Below are 17,031 nucleotides of genomic sequence, written 5' to 3' on the forward strand. Positions count from 1 at the left end.
AAAGGCGGAAATTTGACTAAGTGCCTAGGAGGATGTCCCTTTAAGAAGGCTGACCTGCTATGGTTCTCCACCTGGGTCTGGAACGCCAAATTAGTCCCTCTCCTCGCTGGAAGTCCAAAAAAAAGGCGGAAATTTGACTAAGTGCCTAGGAGGATGTCCCTTTAAGAAGGCCGACGTGCTATGGTTCTCCACCTGGGTCAGGAAAGCAAAATTGTCCCTCTCCTCGCTGGAAGTCCAAAAAAAAGGCGTGAATTTGACTAAGTGCCTAGGAGCATTTCCCTTTAAGAAGGCCGACGTGCTATGGTTCTCCACCCGGGTACGGAAAGCAAAATTAGTCCCTCTCCTCGCTGGAAGTCCAAAAAAAAGGCGTGAATTTGACTAAGTGTCTAGGAGGATGTCCCTTTAAGAAGGCCGACGTCCCTTGGTTCTCCACCTGGGTACGGAACGCCAAATTAGTCCCTCTCCTCGCTGGAAGTAGTCAAAAAAAGGCGGAAATTTGACTAAGTGTCATTATTTTAGAGTACCAGGCCTCTATAGAAAAGTTTGGTTTTTTGTCTATGTGTCATCATTTTAGAGTACCAGGCCTCTAGAGAAAAGTTTGGTTTTTTGTCTATGTGTCATCATTTTAGAGTACCAGGGCTCTATAGAAAAGTTTGGTAAATTTGACTAAGTGTATAGGAGCATTTCCCTTTAAGAAGGCCGACGTGCTATGGTTCTCCACCTGGGTCAGGAAAGCAAAATTGTCCCTCTCCTCGCTGGAAGTCCAAAAAAAAGGCGTGAATTTGACTAAGTGCCTAGGAGGATGTCCCTTTAAGAAGGCCGACGTGCTATGGTTCTCCACCTGGGTCTGGAACGCCAAATTAGTCCCTCTCCTCGCTGGAAGTCCAAAAAAAAGGCGTGAATTTGACTAAGTGCCTAGGAGCATTTCCCTTTAAGAAGGCCGACGTGCTATGGTTCTCCACCTGGGTCAGGAAAGCAAAATTGTCCCTCTCCTCGCTGGAAGTCCAAAAAAAAGGCGTGAATTTGACTAAGTGCCTAGGAGCATTTCCCTTTAAGAAGGCCGACGTGCTATGGTTCTCCACCTGGGTCAGGAAAGCAAAATTGTCCCCCTCCTCGCTGGAAGTCCAAAAAAAAGGCGTGAATTTGACTAAGTGCCTAGGAGCATTTCCCTTTAAGAAGGCCGACGTGCTATGGTTCTCCACCTGGGTCAGGAAAGCAAAATTGTCCCTCTCCTCGCTGGAAGTCCAAAAAAAAGGCGTGAATTTGACTAAGTGCCTAGGAGCATTTCCCTTTAAGAAGGCCGACGTGCTATGGTTCTCCACCTGGGTCAGGAAAGCAAAATTGTCCCTCTCCTCGCTGGAAGTCCAAAAAAAAGGCGTGAATTTGACTAAGTGCCTAGGAGGATGTCCCTTTAAGAAGGCCGACGTGCTATGGTTCTCCACCTGGGTCAGGAAAGCAAAATTGTCCCTCTCCTCGCTGGAAGTCCAAAAAAAAGGCGTAAATTTGACTAAGTGCCTAGGAGGATGTCCCTTAAAGAAGGCCGACGTGCTATGGTTCTCCACCTGGGTCTGGAACGCCAAATTAGTCCCTCTCCTCGCTGGAAGTCCAAAAAAAAGGCGGAAATTTGACTAAGTGCCTAGGAGGATGTCCCTTTAAGAAGGCCGACGTGCTATGGTTCTCCACCCGGGTCCGGAACTCAAAATTAGTCCCTCTCCTAGTTGGAAGTCATCAAAAAAAGGCGGAAATTTGACTAAGTGCCATCATTTTAGAGTACCAGGACTATAGTGGGGGAATTGGAGCCCTCTGGTGGACACTCGCTGCAAATGCACCCTGAATTAAAGACATTATTTCCAGTTCTTTTGGGGCCCTATTTTCAGGCGTAAATTTGACTAAGTGTCTAGGGGCATGTCCCTTTAAGAAGGCCGACCTGCTATGGTTCTCCACCTGGGTCTGGAACGCCAAATTAGTCCCTCTCCTCGCTGGAAGTCCAAAAAAAAGGCGTGAATTTGACTAAGTGCCTAGGAGGATGTCCCTTTAAGAAGGCCGACGTGCTATGGTTCTCCACCTGGGTCAGGAAAGCAAAATTGTCCCTCTCCTCGCTGGAAGTCCAAAAAAAAGGCGTGAATTTGACTAAGTGCCTAGGAGCATTTCCCTTTAAGAAGGCCGACGTGCTATGGTTCTCCACCTGGGTCAGGAAAGCAAAATTGTCCCTCTCCTCGCTGGAAGTCCAAAAAAAAGGCGTGAATTTGACTAAGTGCCTAGGAGCATTTCCCTTTAAGAAGGCCGACGTGCTATGGTTCTCCACCTGGGTCAGGAAAGCAAAATTGTCCCTCTCCTCGCTGGAAGTCCAAAAAAAAGGCGTGAATTTGACTAAGTGCCTAGGAGCATTTCCCTTTAAGAAGGCCGACGTGCTATGGTTCTCCACCTGGGTCAGGAAAGCAAAATTGTCCCTCTCCTCGCTGGAAGTCCAAAAAAAAGGCGTAAATTTGACTAAGTGCCTAGGAGGATGTCCCTTAAAGAAGGCCGACGTGATATGGTTCTCCACCTGGGTCAGGAAAGCAAAATTGTCCCTCTCCTCGCTGGAAGTCCAAAAAAAAGGCGTGAATTTGACTAAGTGCCTAGGAGCATTTCCCTTTAAGAAGGCCGACGTGCTATGGTTCTCCACCTGGGTCTGGAACGCCAAATTAGTCCCTCTCCTCGCTGGAAGTCCAAAAAAAAGGCGTGAATTTGACTAAGTGCCTAGGAGGATGTCCCTTTAAGAAGGCCGACGTGCTATGGTCCTCCACCTGGGTCAGGAACGCAAAATTGTCCCTCTCCTCGCTGGAAGTCCAAAAAAAAGGCGTGAATTTGACTAAGTGCCTAGGAGGATGTCCCTTTAAGAAGGCCGACGTGCTATGGTTCTCCACCTGGGTACGGAGCGCCAAATTAGTCCCTCTCCTCGCTGGAAGTCCAAAAAAAAGGCGTGAATTTGACTAAGTGCCTAGGAGGATGTCCCTTTAAGAAGGCCGACGTGCTATGGTTCTCCACCTGGGTCAGGAAAGCAAAATTGTCCCTCTCCTCGCTGGAAGTCCAAAAAAAAGGCGTAAATTTGACTAAGTGCCTAGGAGGATGTCCCTTAAAGAAGGCCGACGTGCTATGGTTCTCCACCTGGGTCTGGAACGCCAAATTAGTCCCTCTCCTCGCTGGAAGTCCAAAAAAAAGGCGGAAATTTGACTAAGTGCCTAGGAGGATGTCCCTTTAAGAAGGCCGACGTGCTATGGTTCTCCACCTGGGTCAGGAAAGCAAAATTGTCCCTCTCCTCGCTGGAAGTCCAAAAAAAAGGCGTGAATTTGACTAAGTGCCTAGGAGCATTTCCCTTTAAGAAGGCCGACGTGCTATGGTTCTCCACCTGGGTCTGGAACGCCAAATTAGTCCCTCTCCTCGCTGGAAGTCCAAAAAAAAGGCGTGAATTTGACTAAGTGCCTAGGAGGATGTCCCTTTAAGAAGGCCGACGTGCTATGGTCCTCCACCTGGGTCAGGAACGCAAAATTGTCCCTCTCCTCGCTGGAAGTCCAAAAAAAAGGCGTGAATTTGACTAAGTGCCTAGGAGGATGTCCCTTTAAGAAGGCCGACGTGCTATGGTTCTCCACCTGGGTACGGAGCGCCAAATTAGTCCCTCTCCTCGCTGGAAGTCCAAAAAAAAGGCGTGAATTTGACTAAGTGCCTAGGAGGATGTCCCTTTAAGAAGGCCGACGTGCTATGGTTCTCCACCTGGGTCAGGAAAGCAAAATTGTCCCTCTCCTCGCTGGAAGTCCAAAAAAAAGGCGTAAATTTGACTAAGTGCCTAGGAGGATGTCCCTTAAAGAAGGCCGACGTGCTATGGTTCTCCACCTGGGTCTGGAACGCCAAATTAGTCCCTCTCCTCGCTGGAAGTCCAAAAAAAAGGCGGAAATTTGACTAAGTGCCTAGGAGGATGTCCCTTTAAGAAGGCCGACGTGCTATGGTTCTCCACCTGGGTCAGGAAAGCAAAATTGTCCCTCTCCTCGCTGGAAGTCCAAAAAAAAGGCGTAAATTTGACTAAGTGCCTAGGAGGATGTCCCTTAAAGAAGGCCGACGTGCTATGGTTCTCCACCTGGGTCTGGAACGCCAAATTAGTCCCTCTCCTCGCTGGAAGTCCAAAAAAAAGGCGGAAATTTGACTAAGTGCCTAGGAGGATGTCCCTTTAAGAAGGCCGACGTGCTATGGTTCTCCACCCGGGTCCGGAACTCAAAATTAGTCCCTCTCCTAGTTGGAAGTCATCAAAAAAAGGCGGAAATTTGACTAAGTGCCATCATTTTAGAGTACCAGGACTATAGTGGGGGAATTGGAGCCCTCTGGTGGACACTCGCTGCAAATGCACCCTGAATTAAAGACATTATTTCCAGTTCTTTTGGGGCCCTATTTTCAGGCGTAAATTTGACTAAGTGTCTAGGGGCATGTCCCTTTAAGAAGGCCGACCTGCTATGGTTCTCCACCTGGGTCTGGAACGCCAAATTAGTCCCTCTCCTCGCTGGAAGTCCAAAAAAAAGGCGTGAATTTGACTAAGTGCCTAGGAGCATTTCCCTTTAAGAAGGCCGACGTGCTATGGTTCTCCACCTGGGTCAGGAAAGCAAAATTGTCCCTCTCCTCGCTGGAAGTCCAAAAAAAAGGCGTGAATTTGACTAAGTGCCTAGGAGCATTTCCCTTTAAGAAGGCCGACGTGCTATGGTTCTCCACCTGGGTCAGGAAAGCAAAATTGTCCCTCTCCTCGCTGGAAGTCCAAAAAAAAGGCGTGAATTTGACTAAGTGCCTAGGAGCATTTCCCTTTAAGAAGGCCGACGTGCTATGGTTCTCCACCTGGGTCAGGAAAGCAAAATTGTCCCTCTCCTCGCTGGAAGTCCAAAAAAAAGGCGTGAATTTGACTAAGTGCCTAGGAGCATTTCCCTTTAAGAAGGCCGACGTGCTATGGTTCTCCACCTGGGTCAGGAAAGCAAAATTGTCCCTCTCCTCGCTGGAAGTCCAAAAAAAAGGCGTGAATTTGACTAAGTGCCTAGGAGCATTTCCCTTTAAGAAGGCCGACGTGCTATGGTTCTCCACCTGGGTCAGGAAAGCAAAATTGTCCCTCTCCTCGCTGGAAGTCCAAAAAAAAGGCGTAAATTTGACTAAGTGCCTAGGAGGATGTCCCTTAAAGAAGGCCGACGTGCTATGGTTCTCCACCTGGGTCTGGAACGCCAAATTAGTCCCTCTCCTCGCTGGAAGTCCAAAAAAAAGGCGGAAATTTGACTAAGTGCCTAGGAGGATGTCCCTTTAAGAAGGCCGACGTGCTATGGTTCTCCACCCGGGTCCGGAACTCAAAATTAGTCCCTCTCCTAGTTGGAAGTCATCAAAAAAAGGCGGAAATTTGACTAAGTGCCATCATTTTAGAGTACCAGGACTATAGTGGGGGAATTGGAGCCCTCTGGTGGACACTCGCTGCAAATGCACCCTGAATTAAAGACATTATTTCCAGTTCTTTTGGGGCCCTATTTTCAGGCGTAAATTTGACTAAGTGTCTAGGGGCATGTCCCTTTAAGAAGGCCGACCTGCTATGGTTCTCCACCTGGGTCTGGAACGCCAAATTAGTCCCTCTCCTCGCTGGAAGTCCAAAAAAAAAGGCGGAAATTTGACTAAGTGTCTAGGAGCATTTCCCTTTAAGAAGGCCGACCTGCTATGGTTCTCCACCTGGGTCAGGAACGCAAAATTAGTCCCTCTCCTCGCTGGAAGTCCAAAAAAAAGGTGTAAATTTGACTAAGTGCCTAGGAGGATGTCCCTTTAAGAAGGCCGACCTGCTATGGTTCTCCACCTGGGTCAGGAAAGCAAAATTAGTCCCTCTCCTCGCTGGAAGTCCAAAAAAAAAGGCGTAAATTTGACTAAGTGCCTAGGAGGATGTCCCTTTAAGAAGGCCGACCTGCTATGGTTCTCCACCTGGGTCAGGAACGCAAAATTAGTCCCTCTCCTCGCTGGAAGTCCAAAAAAAAGGCGGAAATTTGACTAAGTGCCTAGGAGGATGTCCCTTTATGAGGCCGACGTGCTATGGTTCTCCACCTGGGTCAGGAAAGCAAAATTGTCCCTCTCCTCGCTGGAAGTCCAAAAAAAAGGCGGAAATTTGACTAAGTGCCATCATTTTAGAGTACCAGGCCTCTATAGAAAAGTTTGGTTTTTTGTCTATGTGTCATCATTTTAGAGTACCAGGGCTCTATAGAAAAGTTTGGTAAATTTGACTAAGTGTCTAGGAGCATTTCCCTTTAAGAAGGCCGACGTGCTATGGTTCTCCACCTGGGTCAGGAAAGCAAAATTGTCCCTCTCCTCGCTGGAAGTCCAAAAAAAAGGCGTGAATTTGACTAAGTGCCTAGGAGCATTTCCCTTTAAGAAGGCCGACGTGCTATGGTTCTCCACCTGGGTCAGGAAAGCAAAATTGTCCCTCTCCTCGCTGGAAGTCCAAAAAAAAGGCGTGAATTTGACTAAGTGCCTAGGAGGATGTCCCTTAAAGAAGGCCGACGTGCTATGGTTCTCCACCTGGGTCTGGAACGCCAAATTAGTCCCTCTCCTCGCTGGAAGTCCAAAAAAAAGGCGGAAATTTGACTAAGTGCCTAGGAGGATGTCCCTTTAAGAAGGCCGACGTGCTATGGTTCTCCACCCGGGTCCGGAACTCAAAATTAGTCCCTCTCCTAGTTGGAAGTCATCAAAAAAAGGCGGAAATTTGACTAAGTGCCATCATTTTAGAGTACCAGGACTATAGTGGGGGAATTGGAGCCCTCTGGTGGACACTCGCTGCAAATGCACCCTGAATTAAAGACATTATTTCCAGTTCTTTTGGGGCCCTATTTTCAGGCGTAAATTTGACTAAGTGTCTAGGGGCATGTCCCTTTAAGAAGGCCGACCTGCTATGGTTCTCCACCTGGGTCTGGAACGCCAAATTAGTCCCTCTCCTCGCTGGAAGTCCAAAAAAAAGGCGTGAATTTGACTAAGTGCCTAGGAGCATTTCCCTTTAAGAAGGCCGACGTGCTATGGTTCTCCACCTGGGTCAGGAAAGCAAAATTGTCCCTCTCCTCGCTGGAAGTCCAAAAAAAAGGCGTGAATTTGACTAAGTGCCTAGGAGCATTTCCCTTTAAGAAGGCCGACGTGCTATGGTTCTCCACCTGGGTCAGGAAAGCAAAATTGTCCCTCTCCTCGCTGGAAGTCCAAAAAAAAGGCGTGAATTTGACTAAGTGCCTAGGAGCATTTCCCTTTAAGAAGGCCGACGTGCTATGGTTCTCCACCTGGGTCAGGAAAGCAAAATTGTCCCTCTCCTCGCTGGAAGTCCAAAAAAAAGGCGTGAATTTGACTAAGTGCCTAGGAGCATTTCCCTTTAAGAAGGCCGACGTGCTATGGTTCTCCACCTGGGTCAGGAAAGCAAAATTGTCCCTCTCCTCGCTGGAAGTCCAAAAAAAAGGCGTGAATTTGACTAAGTGCCTAGGAGCATTTCCCTTTAAGAAGGCCGACGTGCTATGGTTCTCCACCTGGGTCAGGAAAGCAAAATTGTCCCTCTCCTCGCTGGAAGTCCAAAAAAAAGGCGTAAATTTGACTAAGTGCCTAGGAGGATGTCCCTTAAAGAAGGCCGACGTGCTATGGTTCTCCACCTGGGTCTGGAACGCCAAATTAGTCCCTCTCCTCGCTGGAAGTCCAAAAAAAAGGCGGAAATTTGACTAAGTGCCTAGGAGGATGTCCCTTTAAGAAGGCCGACGTGCTATGGTTCTCCACCCGGGTCCGGAACTCAAAATTAGTCCCTCTCCTAGTTGGAAGTCATCAAAAAAAGGCGGAAATTTGACTAAGTGCCATCATTTTAGAGTACCAGGACTATAGTGGGGGAATTGGAGCCCTCTGGTGGACACTCGCTGCAAATGCACCCTGAATTAAAGACATTATTTCCAGTTCTTTTGGGGCCCTATTTTCAGGCGTAAATTTGACTAAGTGTCTAGGGGCATGTCCCTTTAAGAAGGCCGACCTGCTATGGTTCTCCACCTGGGTCTGGAACGCCAAATTAGTCCCTCTCCTCGCTGGAAGTCCAAAAAAAAAGGCGGAAATTTGACTAAGTGTCTAGGAGCATTTCCCTTTAAGAAGGCCGACCTGCTATGGTTCTCCACCTGGGTCAGGAACGCAAAATTAGTCCCTCTCCTCGCTGGAAGTCCAAAAAAAAGGTGTAAATTTGACTAAGTGCCTAGGAGGATGTCCCTTTAAGAAGGCCGACCTGCTATGGTTCTCCACCTGGGTCAGGAAAGCAAAATTAGTCCCTCTCCTCGCTGGAAGTCCAAAAAAAAAGGCGTAAATTTGACTAAGTGCCTAGGAGGATGTCCCTTTAAGAAGGCCGACCTGCTATGGTTCTCCACCTGGGTCAGGAACGCAAAATTAGTCCCTCTCCTCGCTGGAAGTCCAAAAAAAAGGCGGAAATTTGACTAAGTGCCTAGGAGGATGTCCCTTTATGAGGCCGACGTGCTATGGTTCTCCACCTGGGTCAGGAAAGCAAAATTGTCCCTCTCCTCGCTGGAAGTCCAAAAAAAAGGCGGAAATTTGACTAAGTGCCATCATTTTAGAGTACCAGGCCTCTATAGAAAAGTTTGGTTTTTTGTCTATGTGTCATCATTTTAGAGTACCAGGGCTCTATAGAAAAGTTTGGTAAATTTGACTAAGTGTCTAGGAGCATTTCCCTTTAAGAAGGCCGACGTGCTATGGTTCTCCACCTGGGTCAGGAAAGCAAAATTGTCCCTCTCCTCGCTGGAAGTCCAAAAAAAAGGCGTGAATTTGACTAAGTGCCTAGGAGCATTTCCCTTTAAGAAGGCCGACGTGCTATGGTTCTCCACCTGGGTCAGGAAAGCAAAATTGTCCCTCTCCTCGCTGGAAGTCCAAAAAAAAGGCGTGAATTTGACTAAGTGCCTAGGAGGATGTCCCTTAAAGAAGGCCGACGTGCTATGGTTCTCCACCTGGGTCTGGAACGCCAAATTAGTCCCTCTCCTCGCTGGAAGTCCAAAAAAAAGGCGGAAATTTGACTAAGTGCCTAGGAGGATGTCCCTTTAAGAAGGCCGACGTGCTATGGTTCTCCACCCGGGTCCGGAACTCAAAATTAGTCCCTCTCCTAGTTGGAAGTCATCAAAAAAAGGCGGAAATTTGACTAAGTGCCATCATTTTAGAGTACCAGGACTATAGTGGGGGAATTGGAGCCCTCTGGTGGACACTCGCTGCAAATGCACCCTGAATTAAAGACATTATTTCCAGTTCTTTTGGGGCCCTATTTTCAGGCGTAAATTTGACTAAGTGTCTAGGGGCATGTCCCTTTAAGAAGGCCGACCTGCTATGGTTCTCCACCTGGGTCTGGAACGCCAAATTAGTCCCTCTCCTCGCTGGAAGTCCAAAAAAAAGGCGTGAATTTGACTAAGTGCCTAGGAGCATTTCCCTTTAAGAAGGCCGACGTGCTATGGTTCTCCACCTGGGTCAGGAAAGCAAAATTGTCCCTCTCCTCGCTGGAAGTCCAAAAAAAAGGCGTGAATTTGACTAAGTGCCTAGGAGCATTTCCCTTTAAGAAGGCCGACGTGCTATGGTTCTCCACCTGGGTCAGGAAAGCAAAATTGTCCCTCTCCTCGCTGGAAGTCCAAAAAAAAGGCGTGAATTTGACTAAGTGTCTAGGAGGATGTCCCCTTAAGAAGGCCGACGTCCCTTGGTTCTCCACCTGGGTACAGAACGCCAAATTAGTCCCTCTCCTCGCTGGAAGTCCAAAAAAAAGGCGTGAATTTGACTAAGTGCCTAGGAGGATGTCCCTTTAAGAAGGCCGACGTGCTATGGTTCTCCACCTGGGTCAGGAAAGCAAAATTGTCCCTCTCCTCGCTGGAAGTCCAAAAAAAAGGCGTGAATTTGACTAAGTGCCTAGGAGGATGTCCCTTTAAGAAGGCCGACGTGCTATGGTTCTCCACCTGGGTCTGGAACGCCAAATTAGTCCCTCTCCTCGCTGGAAGTCCAAAAAAAAGGCGTGAATTTGACTAAGTGCCTAGGAGGATGTCCCTTTAAGAAGGCCGACGTGCTATGGTTCTCCACCTGGGTCAGGAAAGCAAAATTGTCCCTCTCCTCGCTGGAAGTCCAAAAAAAAGGCGTGAATTTGACTAAGTGCCTAGGAGCATTTCCCTTTAAGAAGGCCGACGTGCTATGGTTCTCCACCCGGGTACGGAAAGCAAAATTAGTCCCTCTCCTCGCTGGAAGTCCAAAAAAAAGGCGTAAATTTGACTAAGTGCCTAGGAGGATGTCCCTTAAAGAAGGCCGACGTGCTATGGTTCTCCACCTGGGTCTGGAACGCCAAATTAGTCCCTCTCCTCGCTGGAAGTCCAAAAAAAAAGGCGGAAATTTGACTAAGTGTCTAGGAGCATTTCCCTTTAAGAAGGCCGACCTGCTATGGTTCTCCACCTGGGTACGGAACGCCAAATTAGTCCCTCTCCTAGCTGGAAGTCCAAAAAAAAGGCGTGAATTTGACTAAGTGTCTAGGAGCATTTCCCTTTAAGAAGGCCGACGTGCTATGGTTCTCCACCTGGGTCAGGAAAGCAAAATTGTCCCTCTCCTCGCTGGAAGTCCAAAAAAAAGGCGTGAATTTGACTAAGTGCCTAGGAGGATGTCCCTTTAAGAAGGCCGACGTGCTATGGTTCTCCACCTGGGTCAGGAAAGCAAAATTGTCCCTCTCCTCGCTGGAAGTCCAAAAAAAAGGCGTGAATTTGACTAAGTGCCTAGGAGGATGTCCCTTTAAGAAGGCCGACGTGCTATGGTTCTCCACCCGGGTCCGGAACTCAAAATTAGTCCCTCTCCTAGTTGGAAGTCATCAAAAAAAGGCGGAAATTTGACTAAGTGCCATCATTTTAGAGTACCAGGACTATAGTGGGGGAATTGGAGCCCTCTGGTGGACACTCGCTGCAAATGCACCCTGAATTAAAGACATTATTTCCAGTTCTTTTGGGGCCCTATTTTCAGGCGTAAATTTGACTAAGTGTCTAGGGGCATGTCCCTTTAAGAAGGCCGACCTGCTATGGTTCTCCACCTGGGTCTGGAACGCCAAATTAGTCCCTCTCCTCGCTGGAAGTCCAAAAAAAAGGCGTGAATTTGACTAAGTGCCTAGGAGGATGTCCCTTTAAGAAGGCCGACGTGCTATGGTTCTCCACCTGGGTCAGGAAAGCAAAATTGTCCCTCTCCTCGCTGGAAGTCCAAAAAAAAGGCGTGAATTTGACTAAGTGCCTAGGAGCATTTCCCTTTAAGAAGGCCGACGTGCTATGGTTCTCCACCCGGGTACGGAAAGCAAAATTAGTCCCTCTCCTCGCTGGAAGTCCAAAAAAAAGGCGTAAATTTGACTAAGTGCCTAGGAGGATGTCCCTTAAAGAAGGCCGACGTGCTATGGTTCTCCACCTGGGTCTGGAACGCCAAATTAGTCCCTCTCCTCGCTGGAAGTCCAAAAAAAAAGGCGGAAATTTGACTAAGTGTCTAGGAGCATTTCCCTTTAAGAAGGCCGACCTGCTATGGTTCTCCACCTGGGTACGGAACGCCAAATTAGTCCCTCTCCTAGCTGGAAGTCCAAAAAAAAGGCGTGAATTTGACTAAGTGCCTAGGAGCATTTCCCTTTAAGAAGGCCGACGTGCTATGGTTCTCCACCTGGGTCAGGAAAGCAAAATTGTCCCTCTCCTCGCTGGAAGTCCAAAAAAAAGGCGTAAATTTGACTAAGTGCCTAGGAGGATGTCCCTTAAAGAAGGCCGACGTGCTATGGTTCTCCACCTGGGTCTGGAACGCCAAATTAGTCCCTCTCCTCGCTGGAAGTCCAAAAAAAAGGCGGAAATTTGACTAAGTGCCTAGGAGGATGTCCCTTAAAGAAGGCCGACGTGATATGGTTCTCCACCTGGGTCAGGAAAGCAAAATTGTCCCTCTCCTCGCTGGAAGTCCAAAAAAAAGGCGTGAATTTGACTAAGTGCCTAGGAGCATTTCCCTTTAAGAAGGCCGACGTGCTATGGTTCTCCACCTGGGTCTGGAACGCCAAATTAGTCCCTCTCCTCGCTGGAAGTCCAAAAAAAAGGCGTGAATTTGACTAAGTGCCTAGGAGGATGTCCCTTTAAGAAGGCCGACGTGCTATGGTCCTCCACCTGGGTCAGGAACGCAAAATTGTCCCTCTCCTCGCTGGAAGTCCAAAAAAAAGGCGTGAATTTGACTAAGTGCCTAGGAGGATGTCCCTTTAAGAAGGCCGACGTGCTATGGTTCTCCACCTGGGTACGGAGCGCCAAATTAGTCCCTCTCCTCGCTGGAAGTCCAAAAAAAAGGCGTGAATTTGACTAAGTGCCTAGGAGGATGTCCCTTTAAGAAGGCCGACGTGCTATGGTTCTCCACCTGGGTACAGAACGCCAAATTAGTCCCTCTCCTCGCTGGAAGTCCAAAAAAAAGGCGTGAATTTGACTAAGTGTCTAGGGGCATGTCCCTTTAAGAAGGCCGACCTGCTATGGTTCTCCACCTGGGTCAGGAAAGCAAAATTGTCCCTCTCCTCGCTGGAAGTCCAAAAAAAAGGCGTGAATTTGACTAAGTGCCTAGGAGCATTTCCCTTTAAGAAGGCCGACGTGCTATGGTTCTCCACCTGGGTCAGGAAAGCAAAATTGTCCCTCTCCTCGCTGGAAGTCCAAAAAAAAGGCGTGAATTTGACTAAGTGCCTAGGAGCATTTCCCTTTAAGAAGGCCGACGTGCTATGGTTCTCCACCCGGGTACGGAAAGCAAAATTAGTCCCTCTCCTCGCTGGAAGTCCAAAAAAAAGGCGTAAATTTGACTAAGTGCCTAGGAGGATGTCCCTTTAAGAAGGCTGACCTGCTATGGTTCTCCACCCGGGTGCGGAAAGCAAAATTAGTCCCTCTCCTCGCTGGAAGTCCATAAAAAAGGCGTAAATTTGACTAAGTGCCTAGGAGGATGTCCCTTAAAGAAGGCCGACGTGCTATGGTTCTCCACCTGGGTCAGGAAAGCAAAATTGTCCCTCTCCTCGCTGGAAGTCCAAAAAAAAGGCGTGAATTTGACTAAGTGCCTAGGAGCATTTCCCTTTAAGAAGGCCGACGTGCTATGGTTCTCCATCCGGGTACGGAAAGCAAAATTAGTCCCTCTCCTCGCTGGAAGTCCAAAAAAAAGGCGTAAATTTGACTAAGTGTCTAGGGGCATGTCCCTTTAAGAAGGCCGACCTGCTATGGTTCTCCACCTGGGTCTGGAACGCCAAATTAGTCCCTCTCCTCGCTGGAAGTCCAAAAAAAAGGCGTAAATTTGACTAAGTGCCTAGGAGGATGTCCCTTTAAGAAGGCCGACCTGCTATGGTTCTCCACCCGGGTCTGGAACGCAAAATTGTCCCTCTCCTCGCTGGAAGTCCAAAAAAAAAGGCGGAAATTTGACTAAGTGCCTAGGAGGATGTCCCTTTAAGAAGGCCGACCTGCTATGGTTCTCCACCCGGGTCCGGAACTCAAAATGAGTCCCTCTCCTAGTTGGAAGTCATCAAAAAAAGGCGGAAATTTGACTAAGTGCCATCATTTTAGAGTACCAGGACTATAGCTGGGGAATTGGAGCCCTCTGGTGGACACTCGCTGCAAATGCACCCTGAATTAAACACATTATTTCCAGTTCTTTTGGGGCCCTATTTTCAGACGTTGTGGAGCCCTCCAGTGGACTCCCGCCTCCAATGCACCCCCCAAATTAAAGACATCACCCCCCAAACTAAAGACATTATTTCCAGTTCTTTTGGGGGCCTATTTTCAGCCGGTTTGGCGTATTTCCTTGACGCCGGGGAGTCCTACAGGTGTTCCCGGGGAATGAGGGGCCTTTTGTGGGCCAGAAAGAGTGGGGAACACTTGGAGCCCCTATTTTCAGACAGTTTGGCTTATTTCGGTGACGCCGGGGCGTCCATCAGGTCTTCCCGGGGAATGAGAGGCCTTTTGTGGCCATATGTCAACAAAAGAGTGGGGAAATGGAGCCCTCCGGTGGACTCCCGCTGCAAATGCACCCCCCAAATTAAAGACATTAATTCCAGGCCTTTTGGGGCCCTATATTCAGACGGTGTGTAGCCCTCCAGTGGACTCCCGCCTCCAATGCACCCCCCAAATTAAAGACATCACCCCCCAAATTAAAGGCATCATTTCCAGTTCTTTTGGGGCCCTATTTTCAGACAGTTTGGCGTATCTCCTTGACGCCGGGGAGTCCTACAGGTGTTCCCGGGGAATGAGAGGCCTTTTGTGGGCCAGAAAGAGTGGGGAACCCTTGGAGCCCCTATTTTCAGACAGTTTGGCTTATTTCGGTGACGCCGGGGGGGTCCTTCAGGTCTCCCCGGGGAATGAGAGGCCTTTTGGGGCCATACATAGGTCAACAAAAGAGTGGGGAATTGGAGCCCTCCGGTGGACTCCCGCTGCAAATGCACCCCCCAAATTAAATACATTAATTCCAGGCCTTTTGGGGCCCTATATTCAGACGGTGTGGAGCCCTCCAGTGGACTCCCGCCTCCAATGCACCCCCATAATTATAGACATCACCCCCCAAATTAAACACATTATTTCCAGTTCTTTTGGGCCCCTATTTTCAGACGGTTTGGCGTATTTCCTTGACGCCGGGGAGTCCTACAGGTGTTCCCGGGGAATGAGAGGCCTTTTGTGGGCCAGAAAGAGTGGGGAACACTTGGAGCCCCTATTTTCAGACAGTTTGCCGTATTTCGCACAGGGGAAGTGGGGTAGAAAAGTGGAGAGTGTCTGGGGAAAAGTCCACAAAATGATCAAAAATCACACCCAGGTACGAGTGCCACAAGTCCCGCCGCGTCCCACCCGAGTCCGAGGTGCCCCCCACATGCCCAAAACGCACCCAGCAAAGGCGCACTGTGATTGGGAAGAAAAGTTGGAAAAGTGGGCAAAAGTCCGGAAAAATGACCAAAAACCACACCCAGGTTAGAGCCCCACACGTCCTGCAGTCGCACCCGAGTCCTGGGATGCCCAACATGTCCAAAAAAATCAAAAAAAGCCCAAAAAATCAAAAAAAATCCCCGGGCCGTATCTTGGACGCCGGCGTACCGCGTTCGGCCCTCGTGCCGTAGTTTGGCGACCGATTGTAAAAATTTGCCGCGACCGGCTAGTTTTTTTCCTTGGAGTAAATAGAGAGTAGATCCAGCAGAAAATATGCACTATAAACAAAGAGAAGGAGTTTGGAGGGGGGCAAAAACGCCCTCTTGGAACTTTTGCAGCAGCACACATCAAACTAGCGGGGAGAAGGCATGCATAGCAAAAGGCCACGAAATGATCCAAAATCACACCCAGGTTCGAGTCCCACAAGTCCCGCCGCCAATTTGATCCAAAATCACACCCAGGTTCGAGTCCCACAAGTCCCGCCGCGTTCCACCAGGGTTCCGGGGTGCCTACAATGTCCACAACGCACCCAGCAAAGGCGCACTGTGATTGGGAAGAAAAGTGGGCAAAAGTCCCGAATTTGGTCCAAAATCACACCCAGGTTCGAGTCCCACAAGTCCCGCCGCGTTCCACCAGGGTTCCGGGGTGCCTACAATGTCCACAACGCACCCAGCAAAGGCGCACTGTGATTGGGAAGAAAAGTTGGGAAAGTGGGCAAAAGTCCCGAATTTGGTCCAAAATCACACCCAGGTTCGAGTCCCGCAAGTCCCGCCGCGTTCCATCAGAGTGCCGGGGTGCCTGACATGTCCACGACGCACCCAGCAAAGGCGCACTGTGATTGGGAAGAAAAGTTGGGAAAGTGGGCAAAAGTCCCGAATTTGGTCCAAAATCACACCCAGGTTCGAGTCCCACAAGTCCCGCCGCGTTCCACCAGGGTTCCGGGGTGCCTGACATGTCCACGACGCACCCAGCAAAGGCGCACTGTGATTGGGAAGAAAAGTTGGGAAAGTGGGCAAAAGTCCCGAATTTGGTCCAAAATCACACCCAGGTTCGAGTCCCACAAGTCCCGCCGCGTTCCACCAGGGTTCCGGGGTGCCTGACATGTCCACGACGCACCCAGCAAAGGCGCACTGTGATTGGGAAGAAAAGTTGGGAAAGTGGGCAAAAGTCCCGAATTTGGTCCAAAATCACACCCAGGTTCGAGTCCCACAAGTCCCGCCGCGTTCCACCAGGGTTCCGGGGTGCCTACAATGTCCACAACTTACCCAGCAAAGGCGCACTGTGATTGGGAAGAAAAGTTGGGAAAGTGGGCAAAAGTCCCGAATTTGGTCCAAAATCACACCCAGGTTCGAGTCCCACAAGTCCCGCCGCGTTCCACCAGTGTCTCGGGGTGCCTACAATGTCCACAACGCACCCAGCAAAGGCGCACTGTGATTGGGAAGAAAAGTGGGCAAAAGTCCCGAATTTGGTCCAAAATCACACCCAGGTTCGAGTCCCACAAGTCCCGCCGCGTTCCACCAGTGTCTCGGGGTGCCTACAATGTCCACGACGCACCCAGCAAAGGCGCACTGTGATTGGGAAGAAAAGTTGGGAAAGTGGGCAAAAGTCCCGAATTTGGTCCAAAATCACACCCAGGTTCGAGTCCCACAAGTCCCGCCGCGTTCCACCAGGGTTCCGGGGTGCCTACAATGTCCACAACGCACCCAGCAAAGGCGCACTGTGATTGGGAAGAAAAGTTGGGAAAGTGGGCAAAAGTCCCGAATTTGGACCAAAATCACACCCAGGTTCGAGTCCCACAAGTCCCGCCGCGTTCCACCAGGGTTCCGGGGTGCCTACAATGTCCACAACGCACCCAGCAAAGGCGCACTGTGATTGGGAAGAAAAGTTGGGAAAGTGGGCAAAAGTCCCGAATTTGGTCCAAAATCACACCCAGGTTCGAGTCCCACAAGTCCCGCCGCGTTCCACCAGGGTTCCGGGGTGCCTACAATGTCCACAACGCACCCAGCAAAGGCGCACTGTGATTGGGAAGAAAAGTTGGGAAAGTGGGCAAAAGTCCCGAATTTGGTCCAAAATCACACCCAGGTTCGAGTCCCACAAGTCC

Source organism: Nerophis lumbriciformis, unplaced genomic scaffold (genome assembly GCF_033978685.3).
Source record: "Nerophis lumbriciformis unplaced genomic scaffold, RoL_Nlum_v2.1 HiC_scaffold_44, whole genome shotgun sequence".
In the NCBI taxonomy this organism is placed as follows: domain Eukaryota; kingdom Metazoa; phylum Chordata; class Actinopteri; order Syngnathiformes; family Syngnathidae; genus Nerophis; species Nerophis lumbriciformis.